The following is a 22,518-nucleotide window of genomic DNA, read 5'->3' on the forward strand; positions in this document are numbered from 1 at the left end:
GGTTGCACTGCTGCCTTGCAGCAATGGGGTTTCAGGTGTTTCATGCTTTGTTTTTCTGGTGGGTTTATTCGGCACGCTTCAGTTTCCGTTTAAAGTCATGTACAAACCGGATTCCAAAAAAGTTGGGACACTATACAAATCGTGAATAAAAACTGAATGCAATGATGTGGAGGTGCCAACTTCTAATATTTTGTTCAGAATAGAAAATAAATCATGGAACATAAGTTTAAACTCAGAAAATGTATTATTTTAAGGGAAAAATATGTTGATTCAGAATTTCATGGTGTCAACAAATCCCAAAAAAGTTGGGACAAGGTTATTTTCACCACTGTGTGGCATCTCCCTTTCTTCTTACAACACTCAACAGACCAGTTTCTCAAGTTTAGAAATAGGAATGCTCTCCCATTCTTGTCTAACACAGGCCTCTAACTGTTCAATTGTCTTGGGCCTTCTTTGTCGCACCATCCTCTTTATGATGCGCCAAATGTTCTCTATAGGTGAAAGATCTGGACTGCAGACTGGCCATTTCAGTACCCAGATCCTTCTCCTACGCAGCCATGATGTTGTGATTGATGCAGAACGTGGTCTGGCATTATCTTGTTGAAAAAATGCAGGGTCTTCCCTGAAAGAGAGGACGTCTGGATGGGAGCATATGTTGTTCTAGAACCTGAATATATTTTTCTACATTAATGGTGCCTTTCCAGACATGCAAGCTGCCCATGCCACACGCACTCATGCAACCCCATACCATCAGAGATGCAGGCTTCTGAACTGAGCATTGATAACAACTTGGTTTGTCCTTGTCCTCTTTGGTCCGGATGACATGGCGTCCCAGATTTCCAAAAATAACTTCAAATCGTGACTCATCTGACCACAGAACAGTCTTCCATTTTGCCACACTCCATTTTAAATGATCCCTGGCCCATTGACAACGCCCGAGCTTGTGGATCTTGCTTAGAAATAGCTTCTTCTTTGCACTGTAGAGTTTCAGCTGGCAACGGCGGATGGCACGGTGGATTGTGTTCACTGACAATGGTTTCTGGAAGTATTCCTGAGCCCATTCTGTGATTTCCTTTACAGTAGCATTCCTGTTTGTGGTGCAGTGTCGTTTAAGGGCCCGGAGATCACGGGCATCCAGTATGGTTTTATGGCCTTGACCCTTACGCAGAGATTGTTCCAGATTCTCTGAATCTTCGGATGATGTTATGCACAGTTGATGATGATAGATGCAAAGTCTTTGCAATTTTTTCGCTGGGTAACACCTTTCTGATATTGCTCCACTATCTTTCTGCGCAACATTGTGGGAATTGGTGATCCTCTACCCATCGGTTTCTGAGAGACACTGCCACTCTGAGAAGCTCTTTTTATACCCAATCATGTTGCCAATTGACATAATTAGTGTTAATTGGTCTTCCAGCTCTTCGTTATGCTCAAATTTACTTTTTCCAGCCTCTTATTTCTACTTGTCCCAACTTTTTTGGGATTTGTTGACACCGTGATATTTTGAATCAACATATTTTCCCTTTAAAATGATACATTTACTTGGATTAAACGTTTGATCTGTCATCTACGTTCTATTACAAATAAAATATTGACATTTGCGATCTCCACATCATTGCATTCAGTTTTTATTCACAATTTGTTTAGTGTCCCAACTTTTTTGGAATCCGGTTTGTAGGATGTGGGTTTTTTTTATGCTATATTGACACTGCTAGTGTATGTACTGTTCGTATTCACCCTGCCATGTGCTGGGGTTCAGGATTTGCTCCTGCCTCGCACACAATACTTGCTGGGATGGGCTCAACCCTGAATGGATGGCATAATTAAACACATATAACGAGATTTTTTTTAAAAGTTCTGAACACTCCGTGGTCTAAGTTTATAATTAGTTTTAATTTCACAAAGATGTTTATCAGGTGGTGATTGGTTATGTGGAGAAAGAAAAAGAAGGATAGTAACTGGGGGTTTGGTACGTCAGACAGAGAAAGCACGCATGCAATAAAGAAAGCCCACTCAGAAGAACATCCATTGAATTCTGTATTTGTGTCTCCGACCACCAGATCACAAACTCAACATTTACACAATATTTAAATTAAACCTGTGCGATACCCATTCATAATCCAGTTTTTTGGAGCCTCGTCACATTTACTCCAGTACATTTAATTGAGTAACTTTTTAGAAAAATTGTACTTCTAAGAGTAGTTTTGCTGCAGCATACTTTTTACTTTTACTTGAGTACATTTGAGTACATTGAAGAAGAAACGCTACATTGGGCAACACTCGACTTGTTACTTTTTTCCATTTATACATTACACTATATTTTTGCAAAAGAGAAGTTGCCAGTGGATCTACTGCATGACTGTTTCACCAATCAGACGTAGCCATGCCGTCACATGACCACATAGAAACTTCCTGCGTCTTGCAGCCTGTGAGAGACTTTTTAGTCATGCGGGGCTCCTGTTCACTGCTAAACGGTCATAGCTTCACTGTAAGAACCAGATCGTCGTTCCCAAGCCTGCCTTTCATGTCTTTTCTCCTTTTCTTTGATTCCCCTTTCTTTTTTGTGCTGACCCATATATATACACTCCCGTCTCCGTGGGCCTTAATCACAAGCCACAGGAAGCTAATAAAGCATTTGAGAACGATCAGACCAGCACATGCAGGTGCAACTCGCTTCAACTACCTCATTAACTCCCTGCGGCCCTGCAATCACGCCCACAGAGAGTGACACAGCTTTATGGATTTGAAACAAAGTCCATATGCAGTATTATACTGTCAGAGTAGAGGATATCTTGTCACTGTAAGTAGTTTGCATTGTTCAGACATACATGTTACCTACTGTAGGTATCGGCATCAAAAGCTTTGTTGTGGAAAACAGATTTGGAACTTTGTGTTATTTGTGCATCTTTATTTTGTAAAGATGTGATGTGATTTATTTTTACTCATTTTTTTATTTGGAAATAGCAGAATTTGCACATTATTTTATATTTTTGTCTGTCTTATTACATTTCTAAAAAATAAATCATTTATTATGTTCTTTATTACTCTTACTTGAGTAAGTTTTTGGTGGACTACTTTTTACTTCTACTTGAGTAATATTTTTTTGAAGTAAAGCTACTCTTACTTGAGTACAATTTATGGCTACTCTACCCACCTATGCACCTGGGGACCCCTTAATGTGAGGGACCAGCACTACTGCCACACTACCGTGCATGTTTAATACCTGTTTTAATGCATTTTATCCTGAAAATGATATCAAGTATATATATCTTAGTATTCTAATTTTTCAGAGAGCAGGAATATCATGAAGTGAATGTATCATGTACGGTGATCGCTGCCTGCGTCTCCTCTTAGTGTGGAGGAAGTCAGTTTAAGAAGCACGTAGTGATTAACAACTGGGTCAGGGAACACTTAAAACAAAGCATTTAATGTGCTACATTAACTTATGACGGGTTTGAGAAAATCTAGTAAATTAAACATTGATTTTAAGATGAAGTTTAGTTTACGACATTCTACTTTAATTATAAAATAAACTGCGAGAATAAAGTGGAAATGTCGAGAATAAAGTCAACATGTTGACTTTATTCTCGCCATATAGTTTTTTTTTTCTTCCGTGTCCGTATTTTTTTTTTTCTTCATCGTGGCCCTAATACGATTCCGTAGGGCTATACCACAAATAGCATTATAAATGCAAGTTTTATTATTTATGTTGTGAACTTTGCCCGGACACAGACAGGCGGACATGTTGTTAAAATACCACCACACGTTTATTTATAATATTTACACAAATAATAATGGTCACTCAGACCCAGTCCAAAGTCCATAAAGTGCACAAACCCCAAAATGACACTCAGTCCTGGCCACAATGCCTTCTTCTCGGCCGCCCCACTCTCTTCTGCCTCGTCCTTCTTCCACCCAACTCTAGCCTCGAATGAATGGAGACGGCCCCTTTTATAGAGGACCCGGATGAGCCCCAGGTGTTCCCGGCAATCTTCTTCTGGCCACGCCCCAGTGTGGCGGAAGTGCCGCTGTCCTCCCGCTGCTCTCCGGCATCCTCCAAAGTCTTCCCCAGCACTTCCTGGTGTGGCGGAGTGCTGGGGAAACAAGTCCCAAGGCATTGGGGCGCCCTGGCGGTGACCACGGGCTCCTACAGGGAAGGGCTTCCATGCCCTGACCCGCGGGCCCCAAAGCAACCCGGAAGGCAAACCCCACGGACCCAGGCAGGGCTCTGACCTCTTCCGTCCCTCCTGGCGCCCCGCCGGGTCATGGCCCCTGGCATCCCTGACAGTGCCCCACAGCCAGCGAAGACCACTCGTGGGTAAGAGCGACCCGCCCCGCAAGGGCAGCAGAGCCCCGAAACGGGTCCCACTCGAGGATAGCCGGGGTCCGGCCCCGCACTCCTAGCAGGGACAGGGGCGGAGACACAACCGAGCACCAGCCCTGGTGCATCCTTCGCCGCACAGGTTGTGCTCCCCTTTACCGCACCCCGGGCCTCCTCGATCGGCACCCTCTGAGGCCTCCACGCCTTTTGTTCCGAGCCACTGCTCCCCGTAGGCTCCTCCAGCTGTGAGCGCACCGCGCACCAGCAGAGAGATTATTCCGCAGACGCCCGACATCAGAGGGCTGTTCCGCCACGGCGGGCTCCTTCAGCTCGCCTGGGTCCGCCCCTACAAAGAGAACACAGGGCAGAACCGCTGCCAGCACCCAGCTCGTGCCACGCGACGGGCAGCGCCCTCCAATCGCCCGCACTTGCCTGATCGCACCCTCTCCGCGCTTCCGTGTCCTCTCAATGATGGAGCCGCCGGCACCGCTTGCTGTCTCTCCGCCGCCTCAGGGATTCCCTCTGCTCCCCAGAGGGCAGCCAGCCGTCGCGCTGCACCCAGCAACGCTGCCTCACCATATTGGAGGAAGCGCACCCAGCCGCTTAATCCTCCCTTCACTCTTGGACGCCTTGACGGTATGCGACCAGATAACCAACACGAGCCCCTGTCCCGCCTGCGCCCCCATCATATCGGAGGAATCGCACTCAGCCCTTTATTCCTCCGCTCACTCTGGGACGCCATGACGGTTTGAGACTCCTTATGGAAAAGAAGACGCTTCTGTCCCGCCTGCGTCCCTATAGTGCGGCGCAAGACCGCAGCCACTCGGGCGGAGGGCGCTAGGACCCGGGCACTTAGCAGCCCGCGTCCATTCAGCGCCCCTCGACTCCCCTCGCCACAAGATACAGCCCGCGGCGCCGCCTCTCCTGTCGGAGGGCTGCTTACTCGAACTGATCGTTATCATCACAGCCTTTTCAACAGACCCTCCCGCATGCTGTACGGAGTCGGCTGTACTCACCGCCTCCGCCGTACCTCTCCGCTGGAGATTCCAGCGCCGCTACGTCCCGCTGTTGATCGAACGTTTCAGCGCCGCGCGCCTTCCTCTCCAGTTCCAGCACCTCAGCCCGGAGGGCACGTAGCATCTGTAATACACGCTGCTCCACGGGCTGAAGGGACGCCCAGCTCCGCCAGAGCAGCCGCAAAGACAGGAAGTTAACCGACGCAGAGCCTACCTGTCTGTCAGCCTCCAACGCCGCCACTTCCTGTGGGCCTTCTCCTCCGCCCAATCGGTCTCCCCTGCCCGTGATGGACATTCCTTGGTCCCGCCTCTACAGTCATCGGCGGGCACACAAGACACACCGCCAATCGCGTGCCTTTCAGGGGAGGGACTTCTGGTCCGCTGCCATCTTGCCTCCCCTTCTGCGGTGTCGGTGCCTGCCGGCAGCCTTGCTGTTGCCAGCGCCTCGAGCTGCAGCGCCTCCTCCTCCGCAGCCCTCGGCTGCCGCTGTGCTGCCGGAGCCCCGCAGACCAGCATGCGCCTGCCACTGACGTGGATCGGGAAGTCCCTGTCTGCAATAAAGAAAACACGCCCGGCCCCTATGGGCCGGCTGCCGCTAGGCAGGGAACTCACCTCCCCGACTCGTCAAACCGAGGACACCTCCTCGGCGCGGCCTTTCTTGACGCCATGCCGCCCCGGCGCCCAGCAACGGCGCGCCGTTGGAGACCGCTGCACTCGCTGTAGGCACGCCTCCCCCGCATCAGGGAATAACGGCCTCCCTGCGGACTCCCTGGCGGTCCGTGGGTGTCCTCTGCTGCGCCGGCTGTCCACAACAAATTTGTGATATACAGGTCCCCGCTTTGAAACAGGCGGAGCATCCTGCCGGCTACGCCAGATGTGAACTTTGCCCGGACACAGACAGGCGGACATGTTGTTAAAATACCACCACACGCTTATTTATAATATTTACACAAATAATAATGGTCACTCAGACCCAGTCCAAAGTCCATAAAGTGCACAAACCCCAAAATGACACTCAGTCCTGGCCACAATGCCTTCTTCTCGGGCCGCCTCCACTCTCTTCTGCCTCGTCCTTCTTCCACCCAACTCTAGCCTCGAATGAATGGAGACGGCCCCTTTTATAGAGGACCCGGATGAGCCCCAGGTGTTCCCGGCAATCTTCTTCTGGCCACGCCCCCGTGTGGCGGAAGTGCCGCTGTCCTCCCGCTGCTCTCCGGCATCCTCCAAAGTCTTCCCCCCAGCACTTCCTGGTGTGGCGGGAGTGCTGGGGAAACAAGTCCCCAAGGCATTGGGGCGCCTCCTGGCGGTGACCACGGGCTCCTACAGGGAAGGGCTTCCATGCCCTTGACCCGTGGCCCCCAAAGCAACCCGGAAGGCAAACCCCACGCGACCCAGGCAGGGCTCTGACCCTCTTCCGGTCCCTCCTGGCGTCCCGGCCGGGTCATGGCCCCTGGCATCCCTGACAATGTATATAGCTTAGCTTGAAGGAAGGTCCATATTAATTCAATTTGCCTAAATGAGGGTTCAGTTGGTAAAGATGTCATCACCAAGTTACACTTGTTTTATTTTTTTTAATTTTTATTTGGTGAATACTGTGTAATGCACCTGGGCTTGAAATCTTGAAGTAATAGTATTATCACTGGAAGTTGCACTATTATTTATTTTATTGTTATTATTTATTAGTTTAAATATTATGCAGTTTAATGATGGGAAAGTTGTTTAAAAAGTCTCTTTAACGTGTCAGTGGACAGAGATGGTTAACATTAACAAAAAGCGTAGTTGGTTTACAAAAAATATTTACTATTTATTCCTTTTCTAAGACATGTTCAGTGCAATACAACATTTGACAAGTACCTCTGAATATTTTACTAAGTCTAAATGCCTCTTTGGATGATTGAAAATATGCTGTTAAAATTTTAGTTTAAGTTGCTGGCAAAATTTGTTCAATAAAAAGGTTCTATATTTTGGCTGCAACTGTCATGCAATGTGATTCCTTCTCTTCATTAGTGCCACCCCCTTGAAAACTATCACTTTATGGGGCCAAGCAGACCTGTATTAATACTTGTGTGCACATTAAAATGTTTTTCTTTCTACAATGTACAATTCTCATGATAGTGGAATACGTTATTCTTAGCCAGTCTACTGCAGTAATTGCAGTGGAAAATGTGGTTAACATCCACTCATGCATGGGGAAAAAATACAGTTAAATACCGTGGTCTCGTCCGTTGTGATAGATGGACGTCTGAAGCAGAGCTCCGTCAGCAGCGGTGTTATTTTTTATATTATCTTCTCATTATACGGAGATATCCTGCATTTTTCAAACCTGAGGGTACTACTACAGTATATGCAAGCATATATAAACATGGCCAACAAGAAAGGGGGTCAGAAAGAAATGAAAAATAAAGCTACATCCAAGCTCAGACCGACAAGTCCAAGTTCAAACTCAAGGTACGGCCTTTCAGAGACTGACCTGGATCAGATGGGCAAAAGCCCAGACTCCTTGGAACCACGGTCTGCTACATCATCTCCGGCTGAGAGCTAAATGGGGAGCAAATGTACAAGTGCGAGTGACGAAGGTCACGATAGCTCGCCGATTAGAGAAGATCATCTGAAACTGGAAAATGCCTTGCAGTCCGTGCTTTCAACTACTCCACGCGAGCCGGGAACACCGGCTGTAATAGAGCCCACCATCTCACCTACGTTGCAGGAAAGCAGAAATGATCTGTCTGAACTGAAGGTGATGATCGCTGAGCTCAAGCAAGAGATAAAGAAAGATATAAGGAAAATTTAGAAGGCAAATGCGAAGCTGCGACAGAAGCTGCAGCAGGATAATAAAGACTTGGAGAAACGCATATACAGTGGAACCCCGGTTACGAGTTTAATCCGTTCCAGAACCAAGCTCAGAACCCGATCTGCTCAGAATCCGAATCGAATTTCTCCCATTTAAAATAATGGAAATGAGATTAATCCGTTCCAGCCCTCCCAAAAAGTCCCCAAAACATCATAAATAATGGAAAAAAACATGTTTTTAAATAAGAAACAAACATCAAAATACTTTATTAGTAAATATAGTTAAATAAAAGATAAACCAACTTAAGAAAATGTAACCTTACTTTGGCGGCCGACGATTGCAGTTAATGGAGAGCGGCTGAGGAGGGAGGGAAGGAGGGAGGGAGGGAGGCGGCAGGCGATTGCAGTTAACGGAGAGCGGCTGAGGAAGGAGGGAGGGAGGGAGGACTAGAGGACTGGCTGCATTTTCGGCACCTTCACATCAAAAAAAAACAAATTGCACTTTCTTAACTGTAAGTACGTACATGAATTGTAAAAAAATTAACTTTCTTAACTTTAAACTTAGCCTAACACTTAACATTACGTACGTATGATTTTTTTTTACACTAATCATCTGTTTTTGCCTTTTGGCTGCACTTTCGGCACCTTCACTTATAGCAGTTTCAGTTTTAGTATAAAGATACCTATGCAACGACATTTGCTTTTGCCTGCTTTTTAAAAGCTTACGGAAGTGAGCCAAGCAGGTGTCATCATAATTTGCTGCAGAACGACTAGTTGCCACTTTTTCTGGATGTTTCTTTTCAATGAAACTTGTAACCTTCTCCCACATTCCCAGCACTTTTAATTTCACTTGTCAAATTTCCTCTGTCTGACCTCCTCCTCACTACCGCTGATCTCTTGCAGAGCCTCCGTACGTTGCATGTCCTGCAGCTCAAGCAACTCCTGTGTTGAGAGTTCCTCATGTTCCTTGACAAGCTCATTGATATCACACTCGTCAACCTGCAGACCCATCGACTTGCCGAGGGACACGATTTCATGCACTGGATCTACGTCTGGCACGTTGGTCTCGGTCTCAAGACCAAATCCTTCAAAGTCCCTCGCTACAACCGCATCAGGCCATACCTTCTTCCATGCAGAATTCAGTGTTCTTCTGGTCACTTCTTATCACGCCAGGTCAATCATGCGTAGGCATTGCACGATGTTGAAATGTTCTTTCCAGAACTCTCGGAGTGTTAGCTCTGTATTTTCTGTCACATCGAAGCATCAGTTGAACAGATGCTTCGTGTAGAGCTTTTTGAAATTGGAAATGACCTGCTGATCCATCGTTGCAGGATTGAAGTCGTGTTGGGTGGGAGGTAGAGGACTTTAAGAATTGATATTCTTCCCGGATGTTGTCTTGGAGACCGGGCGGGTGTGCTGGAGCATTGTCGAGGACGAGTAATGCTTGCAGAAGCAGTTTGTTTTCTTGAAGATACTTCTTCACCGCAGGTCCAAAGCAGAGATTTACCCAGTCGATGAAGAACTGCCGCGTAACCCATGCCTTTGGATTGGCGAGCCACATCACGTGCAGTTTTTTTTTTTTTTAAGAATCCTGTGAGTCTTAAAGGCTCGAGGATTCTCTTAATGATAGACTAGCAGTGGCTTCACTTTAAAGTCACCGCTAGCATTGCACACAATGCAAGGGTGAGGCGGTCCTTCATCGGCTTATGTCCTGGCATCTTCGTCTCTTCTGCTGTGATGTACGTCCTACGGGGCATTTTCTTCCAAAAAACCCCGTCTCGTCGCAATTAAAAACTTGCTGGGGGATGTAACATTCTGCCTCGATGAGCTGCACGAAACGTGTGATGAACTCGCCAGCTGCCTTCTGGTCTGCACTTGCTGCCTCGCCATGTCTTACGACGTGTGCATGCATCCATTTTAATGAAGAGAAAACGTCCTTTCAGAACTTTCAGTAGTTCTTCCTTTTTTCATTTGGCCTCCTCAATTATAAGTTTCCTTATATTTTCTCTTTCCAGAGAAACACCAGGTTTTTTAGCCATTTCTCCATTTAGGCCTAAAAAGGCTGGCTGAGAAAAGAAGGATAGTGGTAGACTATTCTTTACTACCATTTCAATAATGTGGGTTTTGAATTTTGCTGGTGTCATTGTTATGGTAACTTTGTCAGATATGAAGAATTTTCTTATTTGTGATTGGGTTCCAGTAGATTTCTGAACGTTTTTTGGCACAGAACTAGATGCAATGCTTTCATTGCTATCTTTCTCATTCACAGCTTCTAATACTTTGGTATGAAAACACTGTAAGTGTCTTTTCAAATTTGATGCTCTTGTAGGTGCATTTTTATCAGGCCCACTGAAACTGCTAATTTTTGCATCACATTGTTTATCACCATCATCATCATTTTGAATACATTGGCACACATAATGTTTCCCGTCACTTGATAATGCAAAGTGCTCATAAACAGCAGACTTTGTTGTGTTTGTCGTTGTTGACAGTCTTTTTGCCATTCTTAATAGGATGCCTCCTTCACCAAAATATAAAATATTTTATACTAACTGGCATATGCTTCAATTTTAAATATAAAAAGTCATACATACAAAATGGCTATATACATACAAATAAGCTATCTAGCCCAGCATTAAACCTAGATATGATTTGTCCTATGCACATACTAGTAATCAAAAGCATATAAACAATCTGCACTAACTTTTATACATTCCTGCACACTAACAAACCTACAGATAGCAGCCATGCAGTTTTATCCAGACACATGTGCACATAGCCTTCCCTCATACAGACAAGGAGCAATGCAGTTTTATCCAGACATATGTGCACACAGCCTTCCCTCATACAGACAAGGAGCCATGCAGTTTTAAAATAAATATGAACACTTACAGTTGAATGCAAATGCAAGAAGCTGTTCCACCAAGTTCTTCTAAGCTCTTATAGCAGAGAGAGGCAGAAGCTGCTGCTTTTTCCTTAGTGTTCTTATCTTGTGAAGATAGGGCAGTGGAAGGCTGAAGGAGAAGGCAGGGGGGAGGGGCACTTCAAGGGAAATCATGAATCATGTTTGAATCCCATAGTCAGGTTTAAAGTTTAAGTTTATTCCCTTCACTTATACAAGTGTCTCTAGTCCTGCAAAAAACATTTACCTAATTATCAGCGAGAGTTAAGGCCCCCAAATACGCAGCGATCCGTGGCCGATTTTGCCACCGACCGATGTGCGTGTACAATCGCGTAATTGATTGGCGGCGAGATTGCGGTGTCCACATGGACGGCAGATCCAGCTTGCCGAAAATCTCACCACCGCCCCATCCAAAGTAATGTGATGCCTCTGTCTGCTGCAGTGGCTGTCTCCTCTGTCAGCCAGCCGGAAGTTTAGTGCATTGTGTCACTCACCGGCCAGCTGATCAGCAGAACGAGCCTCTGCTGGAGACAGGTAGAGATCTGTGTTCTCGCTCCTTTGGCCCCTTCACTAGCGCATGGCTTAAGGGGAGCCGATGGAGCTGAGAACACACCAGATGATTTTTCAGGCATTTGACGCATGATGACTCGTTGAACGGCCGAAAAAATCGGCAGTGCATCTGTAAATGTATGGGGGGCTTTAGGCTAGGTTCACAGTTCCCTGTAACAGTGGAACATGACACAATGGAAAGCGGTGCCGCACCTTACCTGTGCATTACATCCCATATAATGACGCATACAGTCAATGAAAAGCATGCTTCATGGTTACTTGACATGTTCGTTTTGTGGTAACATTATGACTGCATGCATTGGGCTTTATTCTTACAGCAGAGAAGTAGTTCATTATGACTGTTTGTGAATTGGGACATTTCAACTTACTTTTTTAATTCCCATTTAAATTTAGTAGGAGTCGGCGTCGGTTAACTTTTTGCCGACTCCGACTCCAGGTACCCAAAATTGTCTCCGACTCCTCGACTCCGACTCCACAGCCCTGGTTCTCAGTCGTTGGGGGGATGGAATAGCCAGCTGCGTGCAGCCTGATTTTTATCAGCATATTTAGATGACAAAAGACGCTGGTGGAGAGCTGTGAACGATTTTAAGAAGCGATTTAAGGTGGGACAGATTTACGATTTTTTTCGTAGGCTCTGGTAATTCTAGTGTTAATCCTGATACTCTGTATGTTCAATTCATCATAATAACTATTCATGGTCTAAAATCCGTACTGACCCCTACTCTGTCTTCAGTTTCTTTTTCTGGTTTCTTTGTGGCCACCTAACTCAAAGCATCATGACACTCTAACAATGATGGATGAATTAAAAGCCAGAAGTCTACGTGACCATCATCATCAAGTCCTTCCATGAGAACTCTAAATCCAAAGAGGACTGTTTCATTTATGTTAGGTTGAATGCCCAGAGGGGACTGGGCAGTCTAATGGTCTGGAATTCCTACAGATTTTATTTTTTCCTCCAGCCGTCTGGAGTTTTTTTTTCCTGTCCACCCTGGCCATTGGACCTTACTCTTATTCTGTGTTAATTAATGTTGACTTATTTTATTTTCTTACTGTGTCTTTTATTTTTCTTTTCTTCATTATGTAAAGCACTTTGAGCTACTTTTTGTATGAAAATGTGCTATATAAATAAATGTTGTTGTTGTTATCATAAAGTTTTCACTCCTTAAACTTTTTCAAACAAGTTGCACAATATATATGATATCCACTCTTCAATATCTAAACAACTACTTGTTAATAATATTTGGACTGGAGTCGTCAGTGCTGAAGGATATGGAAAGTGCAAGTCATTGGATGAACAAAATCAAAGAATTATTAACAAGAAAATTATGTAAACCTTCAGTGTAATGGAAGGATTTTTCTAAAGAGAGGGGGGGATCAAGAGAGCAGATGGGCGTTGGTCGCTCAGCGCGAAACCCAGCTGCATTACTAATGTTTTGGGAGAAACAGCCGGGAATGTTCTAAAGATACAGCCAAGGCTATGTAAGGAGTTGTTTTTCACTTCGAGAAGCTTTTTTTCACATGTAAGCATATTACTGTGTCTTCTGGTATCAAGCACTAGTCTCAAGGCCGAGTAGAAGAAAAACATAGCGCCGTGTCCCGTGGAAGGAGGGGGTGTGAGAAACTGATCACTTCTGCATACACTGCTTCCACGTAGGCCGCTTTTGGGCAAGGACACCTAATTAGTATATAAGGGAAGGTTCCGCTCTCAGTTTCTTTGGATGCTCAACCGTGGGGAAAGGCGCAACCGCCCGGTATCTGATAAAAGGCACACGGGTTGATCCTCTGACTAGACTGACATGCGGGCTCCCTCAGTCTACTGGTCTAGGATGATGGCTCTGGGTCTTTTGATGTATGTTACTGTATGTATGTATGTTATTGTAAGTATAAGTTTGTCTCTTTAAGCATATATATTTATTTCTATAACCCATTCATATGTATTTATATGTTATAATCGAATAAGTAAATTTTATTTAAGTAACGGACCTCTTCTCTCTGATTCTTTGCCTACTTATGTTCTAATCCCTTGAACCATTTTCCCAAATCAAAACATTCAGTACCAGAAATAGAGCATAAAGATGCAATGGATGCAGTTACAGCAAAGACTATTATGATGAACAACATTGAGAAGAGAGTTTAGAGACTTTTACCTTCACAAATGTAAAGATATGGAGACATTGTTCTAACATACAATAGACAAATTAGGACTTTGTGTTTTTACATCACTAACCAGTTGAAACAAAATAATATTCTGATATCACATGTGATATCTATTATAAAATTATAAAAAAAAATCTTGGAAGGAGACGATACGCGATTATCTTGGAGACACCAATGTACTGTGAGACAAGGCAGTGAGACAAAAGGACACCTGCTGTACAGGCTTTTAACACTAGAAAAGCCTAGCCTACCAAAGCCCACGAAAAAACTCGTAAATCCAACCCACCATAAATCCCTTCGCACCTCTCCGTCAATGTCTTTTGTCTTGTAAATGTGCCGATCAATACAAGCAGCCTACTATTCCATTCCCACACTGCTGCAGAATGGACATAACATTCTCCCAGTTCCAGCCTTCATTATCTGGGAGTGAAGTGCTGGAGTTTTAGAAGGTAAATAATAGATCGTTATTTGGAACACATGCAGTTCATGTGTATTCCGTTTCTACAATAATCTGTGTAAACACATTGTTAAAACAGAAACGTTTTTCATATTTTAGTAATAAATGACAAAATGTAGACATAAACTATATAATGTGTGAAGGCTGAAGTCCAAAGATCAAATGAACACTTTCACAAAAGGTTCAAGGATGATGCAACAGCTTCCGTGGTGCAGTGGTAAAAATTGCTGATTTGTAATGAAGAGTCCCGTGTTCAATCCTTACTACCTCTTACATTTACCGTTTTGAGTAGTGAGCTGCACTTATTGTTAATAATATACAATAAACATATACATTTGATTTGCGTTTGTAACAGCCACTGTATTAAATGTATAGTACTTGTTAAAGTTACTGGTTTATTTTTTTTTTCATTTTTATTCTGTCAGTCACGCTGCCCCACCAAGGATCTGACGCTGTTGCATTTTATCTGCAACTGGGAATAACGTAGATATGAGTGGTATTTTGAGACAATCAAACTGGAAATTCTATGATCTGGATGGATAAAAAGTGACACAAACACTAGCAAATCTGCCTTATTCATATTTCATTGTCCCTTGACTTTGTTTTTTTCAATTTTATTGAGTGTTCCTGCTTATGCTGAATTAGTATGCGCCCAAAGCCACATTGACAAAAAAACAGAGACATAGGTATATATGATATTCGGAATAATTCATTTTATGACCTTATAGTACATTTCGGAAAACTGCGGCACGAATGCAACATTATTCATATTTATTCGCGTACCTTTTTGTAGTTGTAATCAATGACCGCGTTTTTTTTCCCCCCGATCTTGCCCAGGCTGCACAGGACTCAAGGACATGCAGAGGAAAGAATGTTTCTCTGCAAGGTGTGCCATGAACGCCCTTCTTTCTCAGTGGACCGCGCACATCTGCTTTGATCGCCGCTAGGTCAACTTGTTATAGCACAAGCAACCGGCCACCTGCATGCTACTGCTACAACTGAATAAGGTCACGCCTCCTGGTGTCAGCGCGCAGCACCGGCGAAAAAAAGAAAGATACAAATATATGTGACATTTTGAAGAAATCATTATATGACCTGAACAGTACCAATCAGAAAACATCATCGCACTAATGCCATATTATTTGAAAACAAACAGATCGGGTGTAAATTTGTTACTTGGAAAAGTTTGTTTTTTTTTACTTTTATTTTCTCAGTCTCGTTCTTGTTCTCCCTCCCCTCTTGATCTGACCCAAACTAACAGAGCCACCATACGTTCTTTGGTTCTTTGTGACTGCAGCCTTTATTGAAGGTTCTGTTCATAATGTGTCGACAATAAAAAATCCACATTGACGATTTTTTGTAGTTGACGTCGCCGATTACATTAACTAATTGTTGCAGCCCTAAATGAGACGTTATAAAAGCTTGAATGGCCTTTTCAAGATCACTGAAAGAAAGAAAAGCCTTTACCTTAAAGTCTCAGCTGGAAAAAGGTTCATTTAACCTCACAATTTATCTGTTTGTCGAGTTTGAATGAGCTATCACAGATCACACCTGGGCTCCTAACTGAAGCTTTATGATACATATATGGCAAGGGGTCCAAGAGCAACATCAGAGACATTCAGACTTTTTTAACTTTTGGACACCACGATCACAGTTTTATTATCATTTAGTTTAAGAAGATGCATTGCCATCCAGGTTTGAATATCATTCAAGCACACATGGAGGGTCTATATTTTCTCTCTTCGATTTTAGTGGCAAATTTTGAGTGTCATCCGTAAAAAGAAGCCATACTTGTAAACAATGCAGCCCAAAGTTAACATGTATATCAAAAAGATAGCTGGTCCAAGAATGGAACCCTGTGGAGCCCCACAAGAAAGAGGAGCTACAGAGGATGAGAACTCACCCAAATGATTAGAAACGCTCCTATTTCTTAGATAAAAGTTAAACCATTTCAGGGCATTATCTTGGATGCCTACAAACTGTCCTAGGCAGAATATAAGAATTGTAAGATCCACAATATCAAAAGCTGAGGTAAGATATAGCAGTACAAGAATGGCAGAATCACCAGCATTAGTAATTGGGAAGAGGAGGTCATTGTAAACCTTTAACAAGGATGTTTTAGTGCTGTAAGAACATCTGTATCTGGACTGGAATTTTTCCAGAATACTATTTTCATCCAGAAATGTTTGAGTTAGGACAACATTTTCTAAGACTTTAGATAAAAAATGCAGTTTAGAAATTTGGGTTGAAATGACACATTAGAGGGTCCTTATTTTGTTTTTTTTAATACGTTTCTGCACCGCAGCGTGTTTCAAGAAAGCAGCAACACAACCAGAAATCAAGCTAGCATGTATTAAGGTAACAATACTTGGTCTAAAAGAATCAAAAAAACCCTTAACTAATTGAGAGGGGACACTGTCCGGGGGCAACTTGTAGGATTCAGGCGTTGCACCAAATCAGACAACAGAGACAATGACACACACAGGCTCAAAGTGTTCAAAGACAGCTGAACACACTATGGGAAGAGATGAATCCTTAGCAAGCAGTGAGACTGATGACCTAAAAACGGTAATCTTATTTCCAAAAAATAAGTTGGGGTATGCAACAAATGACAAATTCCCAATACAAGAAATTGTATATGGTGATTAAAGGATTTAAAATCACTAAAAAATTGCTTTGTAATTATTGCTTCTACCCAAACAAAACATTTTTAAAGTTAAGTTTAAAACCTGCTAGTTTAGTTCCAAAATAAATAAAAAAGACGGTTTATGGAAATGCAACTTTCAATAACACAAATGTTTACATTTCTTTAGAAAAACAAATGATATAATATCTATTAAGCAATTTAAGAGATTTGCTTCACTTAATTTGATAAGTACAGTAATCCCTCGCTATATCGCGCTTCGACTTTCGCGGCTTCACTCTATCGCGGATTTTATATGAAAGCATAACTAAATATATAATACGGATTTTTCGCTGCTTCGCGGGTTCTGCGGACAATGTGTCTTTTTACTTCCTGTACATGCTTCCTCAGTTGGTCTGCCCAGTTGATTTCATACAAGGGACGCTATTGGCGGATGACTGAGAAGCTAACCAATCAGAGCACGCAGTTAAGTTCTCCTGACTGAGAAGCTAACCAATCAGAGCACGCAGTTAAGTTCCTGCGTGCTGAATGCAGTGTTAACCAGCAAGTCTCGTCTCACTCATTCAGCATCAACGTGTTTCGCTGTGTAAAGAGTTGTGCTCTTTTGTGTTTATCTTTGTGCATAGTCAAGCCCTTCATTATGGCTCCAAAACGATCTGCTACTGCTTCAGGGGCGGTGCTCAAGCGCAAACGGAAGATGTTAACGATTGCCGAAAAAGGTAAACATTTTGGATTTGTTGAAGGCTACGATTCTTTTTATTTAAAAAGTAGGAAAGGAATATAAGATCTACGGCCGCAGTGTCCTTTTAACCAGGGTGCAAAACGAGTTGTAAGTGGATGTAATAAGGCAGTAGTCTGGATGGAATCTGCTTTAGGGATTTGGATTGAAGACTGCCAGAAGAAGAACAACGGCAGTGGTTCACAATCGCCTGAAGAGGCTCCTTTGGAAGAGCTGTAACGTTCTCCTTTGTTGTGCAGTAAAATTAAACTCATTGTTATCGGACAAGTCATCGTGTCATTGTTGGTGAGTAACCATAATTAATTGTCTTACAGTACTTAGTACATGAACGTACGTTTAGTGTCACTGTACACACATTTACTGTATACTATTTTTCTTGTATTGTACGTATTTATTGCTGGTGGCCTGTCTATCGTAATGGCTGTAAACATATGTGATATCGGAGACACTCAATATCTTTAAAATAATATTTAGGTTTACTGTATATAAACAGTGTGTTTATATACATAATTTCAATGAATCTTACCTAATATCTAAGAGAATACAAAGGGATTATGCTGTATAACTCTGCAGGGAATATTTATAAACAGTGTGGGAGAGTTTATAAGGGCTTAAAATATATAAAAATAACCATACAAACATATGGTTTCTACTTCGCGGATTTTCACCTATCACGGGGGGGTCTGGAACGCAACCCCCGCGATTGAGGAGGGATTACTGTACATACTTAGAAGTTAGGGTCCCAAGGAGAACAATTACGCATTATAATTAAAAACCAGGTAAACGTTTGAAAGTTTAATAACTCCACTTGAAGTTTATCAACATTATAGCAGCAGCGTAGAACAAAATTAAGAAAACACAATTCAAGACAGACAATGGAAATGAAGGTATGAACTGTATAGTAAGCTGGATCATTTCAAAAACTGTTCAATATAAACAATTTCAAAAGTTTCTTTTACTGAGAACTCGAAAGATTAGACCTTAATTTTCATGCCTGTTGATTGCTTTGTTGTGTTATTGATCATCATTTATTTTGTAACATAATAAATTAATGTCATTAACAGAATTTTCCTTTATTGAGCGAGGTTCCTGAAATAATGTCAGACATGCCATTTAGTACACAAGTACCGTAAAAATAATTTCAAATATTTTGAATGATAGAATTCACTATAATGGCAGTTTGAGCAACCACATTCATATTTAGTATGGTGTTTCCTTAATCTAAAAATGGCATGCCCTCTTTCTTTTATTAAAACTGTTTTTTTTTCTAAAAGTAAACACAGTACAGTAATACCACAATGTGACCCTCGGATTCTTGCCTCGTGATTGGAGGACGGTATATTAATATTGTCATTTAGGGTTACAGGGTAAATTAACGTTACTAGTTTTTCAACGAAAGCGATGTGACAGAGGACGGACGCGAATGCTTGGGGGAAGGCCGATACAATTGTGAGTTTATGAAACGTTAATGAAAATGGTAAGGAGGTGTCACTAGAGTGTTAAGTGTCAAATGCTTCGAAGTTTCGATACGATTTCCGACACAATTGCCTAAAACGTTGATGCTTCGTGAGGCTTCACTCCGCCCATCACTACTGAATAAGCTCACGCCTTCTGGTGCATTATGTCAATGCAGCCCGGAGAAAAAAAAGAAGGTGGAGGAGTGGGCAAGCGAAACGAGCAGGGGTCAAAGACCCCAAGGATATAAACACTATATTTAAGTAAACCATAAATCATAAAAACGATAGCCTACAGCTAAAGTACTGTTTTATGAAAACTGCAGCATACAGTATATTTTGAGTTTTATATATTTTAAAAAAATACGAAAACAAACACCTAACTTGCATTGATTTGAGGCAAAACTAGACATGGAGTGGCCAAACACTTTTTAGCCCTTTACAGTGCATCTCCTTAATTAAATACAGGAATGTGTCAAAATTTTCAGTCATTTTGGACTATGTACCCGCGTTGAGCCGGGCAAAACTCAACTGACCAACGCGTTGTAACTCTTCACTCTGCTTTTTAAACATAACAAACACCATTCAAAAATATAAGATTGCGACAATTATGTCAGTCAATTTGACCCACGTATACACGATGGGCCAGTAAAAGCTCAACTGCAGCTTGACAACATTTGAACAAAGTAGAATTAGCAGGGTGGAACTGAATAAAGGGATGGGAATAAGTAGGCAACTTCAGCCAGTAGTTTAAGGTGGACCAACGGCAACGCATTATCAAAATTTTGTGATAATCAACTCAGTCGTTTTTTGTGTTTGGCAAACAAATTACGATTTATTTATTCACTTGCTGCAAGGTTAGTTCCTGCTTTCCACTTTTAAAATTAAACTACAAGTTAGGGTTTTCTTATAAGCGTACTTGATACACTATAGAATGCATATTAACACAAAATTACATAAATAACGATTGAAATAAATGTAATTAAATACGAACTCACTGCGTTCAGACAAAAACGGTTAAGTACTTAATCCTTTACAAGCTTCTCGTGACCAAGCAAACGCGTCACTTTTCGAATTTCCTCTGCTGTTTAATGTTGACCAATCACATCGAGCTTGCTAGTCATACAGCCTCTCTATTTCATCTCATAGGTGTTGCTAGGGGTGTTGATAGGTTTCGTGATTGGGACAAGGACTTAGAAGTAGCCAACCGTAGGACGTTTTATTAGACGGCTAAGAAGGGTAGAAGCTTCTGTTTGTTGACGCCTCAGTTTGGAATCGAGTTCTTTGAATGGGATATTCAAGCTTTCTTCGTGTTGCTTTTTCATCATTACAATCAGAAAAGAACATTTCCAGGACACTGTTAAATCGGTGTAAAGACCCGATAGCTACAAATATGCCCTTTAACTTTCGAAGAAACAGTAAGCAGTCGTTTGTAAGTACATTATATTCAAAATATTTTACTTGACCATCTTTTATTTCGTTACTTGAAAGTTTATATTTGTTAACAGACATCGCTGCAACACATCCACGAACGTATAGTTGGATTACATGTGTTTAATTAGAATGGATAGGCAGATGCACAAGTGGAATAATAAAAGTTGTTAATAAGTAACAACATAATTTGTCATTTTATTTTCCCTATTGTGTTTTCATGTTCCTTACACTTCTTGGTGTGTCAGTATTATAATCAAAATTAAAGTGCAATCCCCACGTTAGATTTGCCTTTTCTTCATGATTTGCATAATCATTTCTAAAATGAAAATTGAGTATTTACTCTGTGTTTTCTTTTCCATTGGGTTTGCAGTACATAGGTGAAAAAACTTGAACAAAACCTCGAAATGGAAATCAATAACTAAGTCCTGGTTTGAATATTCACTTTCAGCCTGGACAGAAATGAAACTGCAAAAATGAAATGCCAAATGCAGCTGCTTATTAAAATTTACGTTTTCACTTTGCTTTTTCATTTTCAAGTTCTCCACATGCAAGTACAATATAATTTAATTGGCGCTGCACAATGGACTGGGCTAAGACGTCCAGTTGTGACTGGCTCATTTTTGAAAGGTACCTGCAGGTTCTAATGAGATGGAAACTGGTGTGCAAGGAAATTCTTAGAAATAAAGGGGATTCCACTCTTCTGGTGGAGTAAGATGCTGCAGATGTTCTACCAGACGGTAGCTGCTTCCCGGCATTCCCCTGTAGCCTCGCCCTTGTGTGGCGGATGTGCCGGTTGCGCACCCGGAAGCCGTCTGGGTGTCCCCTGTCGTCTTTAACCCCGGTGTGGCGGAAGTGCTGGGCTCCCGGGATATTCAGGCACTGGGGCGCTGCCTGGCGGTGGCCACGGGTCCCTACATGGCTGGGCTTCCAAGCCCTTCACCCGAGGTCCCCAATATAACCAGGGCGGACGCCCCCTCGCGGTCTGGAGGAGGCACAAGCCCTCCTCCGGTCCTCCTGGGCGTCCCGGCCGGGTACCACACGGGCTGTTCCGGCACCGGGGTGCCGCCTGGCAGTGGCTACAGGTCCCTTCAGGGCTGGGCTTCCAAGCCCTTTACCCGAGGACCCCAACATAACCAGGATGGACGTCCCCTCACTGTCTGGAGGAGGCACAAGTGTGTGTGTGTGTGTGTGTGTATATATTAGCAGAATACCCGCGCTTCACAGCGGAGAAGTAGTGTGTTTTAAAGAAGGTATGAAAAGGAAAAATTTTAAAAATAACGTAACATGATTGTTAATGTAGTTGTTTTGTCATTGATATGAGTGGTGTGTGTGTGTGTGTGTGTGTGTATATATATATATATATATATATATATATATATATATATATATATATATATATAATATATTTTATAAAAAATACACACACACAAACCGGATTCCAAAAAAGTTGGGACAATATACAAATCGTGAATAAAAACTGAAAGCAATGATGTGGAGGTGCCAACTTCTAATATTTTATTCACAATAGAACATAAATCACGGAACAAAACTTTAAACTGAGAAAGTGTATTATTTTAAGGGAAAAATATGTTGATTCAGAATTTCATGGTGTCAACAAATCCCAAAAAAGTTGGGACAAGGCCATTTTCACCACTGTGTGGCATCTCCCCTTTTTCTTACAACACTCAACAGACGTTTGGGGACTGAGGAGACCAGTTTCTCAAGTTTAGAAATAGGAATGCTCTCCCATTCTTGTCTAATACAGGCCTCTAACTGTTCAATCGTCTTGGGCCTTTTTTGTCGCACCTTCCTCTTTATGATGCGCCAAATGTTCTCTATAGGTGAAAGATCTGGACTGCAGACTGGCCATTTCAGTACCCGGATCCTTCTCCTACGCAGCCATAATGTTGTGATTGATGCAGAATGTGGTCTGGCATTATCTTGTTGAAAAATGCAGGGTCTTCCCTGAAAGAGATGACGTCTGGATGGGAGCATATGTTGTTCTAGAACCTGAATATATTGTTCTGCATTGAT

The 22,518-nt window shown here is 42.6% G+C and overlaps 1 protein-coding gene across 1 annotated transcript in view; it reads right to left on the minus strand.

Moving 5' to 3' along the window:
• The window catches only part of faap24 (FA core complex associated protein 24), a 140,737-nt gene extending 120,570 nt beyond the window's left edge, over positions 1-20,167 (minus strand). Inside the window, exon 1 of the mRNA XM_039763574.1 lies at positions 20,049-20,167. The gene's annotated coding sequence lies outside the window, so the exon portion shown is untranslated. The remainder of the gene's footprint in view (positions 1-20,048) is intronic.
• Between the last annotated feature and the right edge of the window lie 2,351 nt (positions 20,168-22,518).

This window comes from Polypterus senegalus, chromosome 9 (assembly GCF_016835505.1).
Source record: "Polypterus senegalus isolate Bchr_013 chromosome 9, ASM1683550v1, whole genome shotgun sequence".
NCBI lineage: Eukaryota > Metazoa > Chordata > Cladistia > Polypteriformes > Polypteridae > Polypterus > Polypterus senegalus.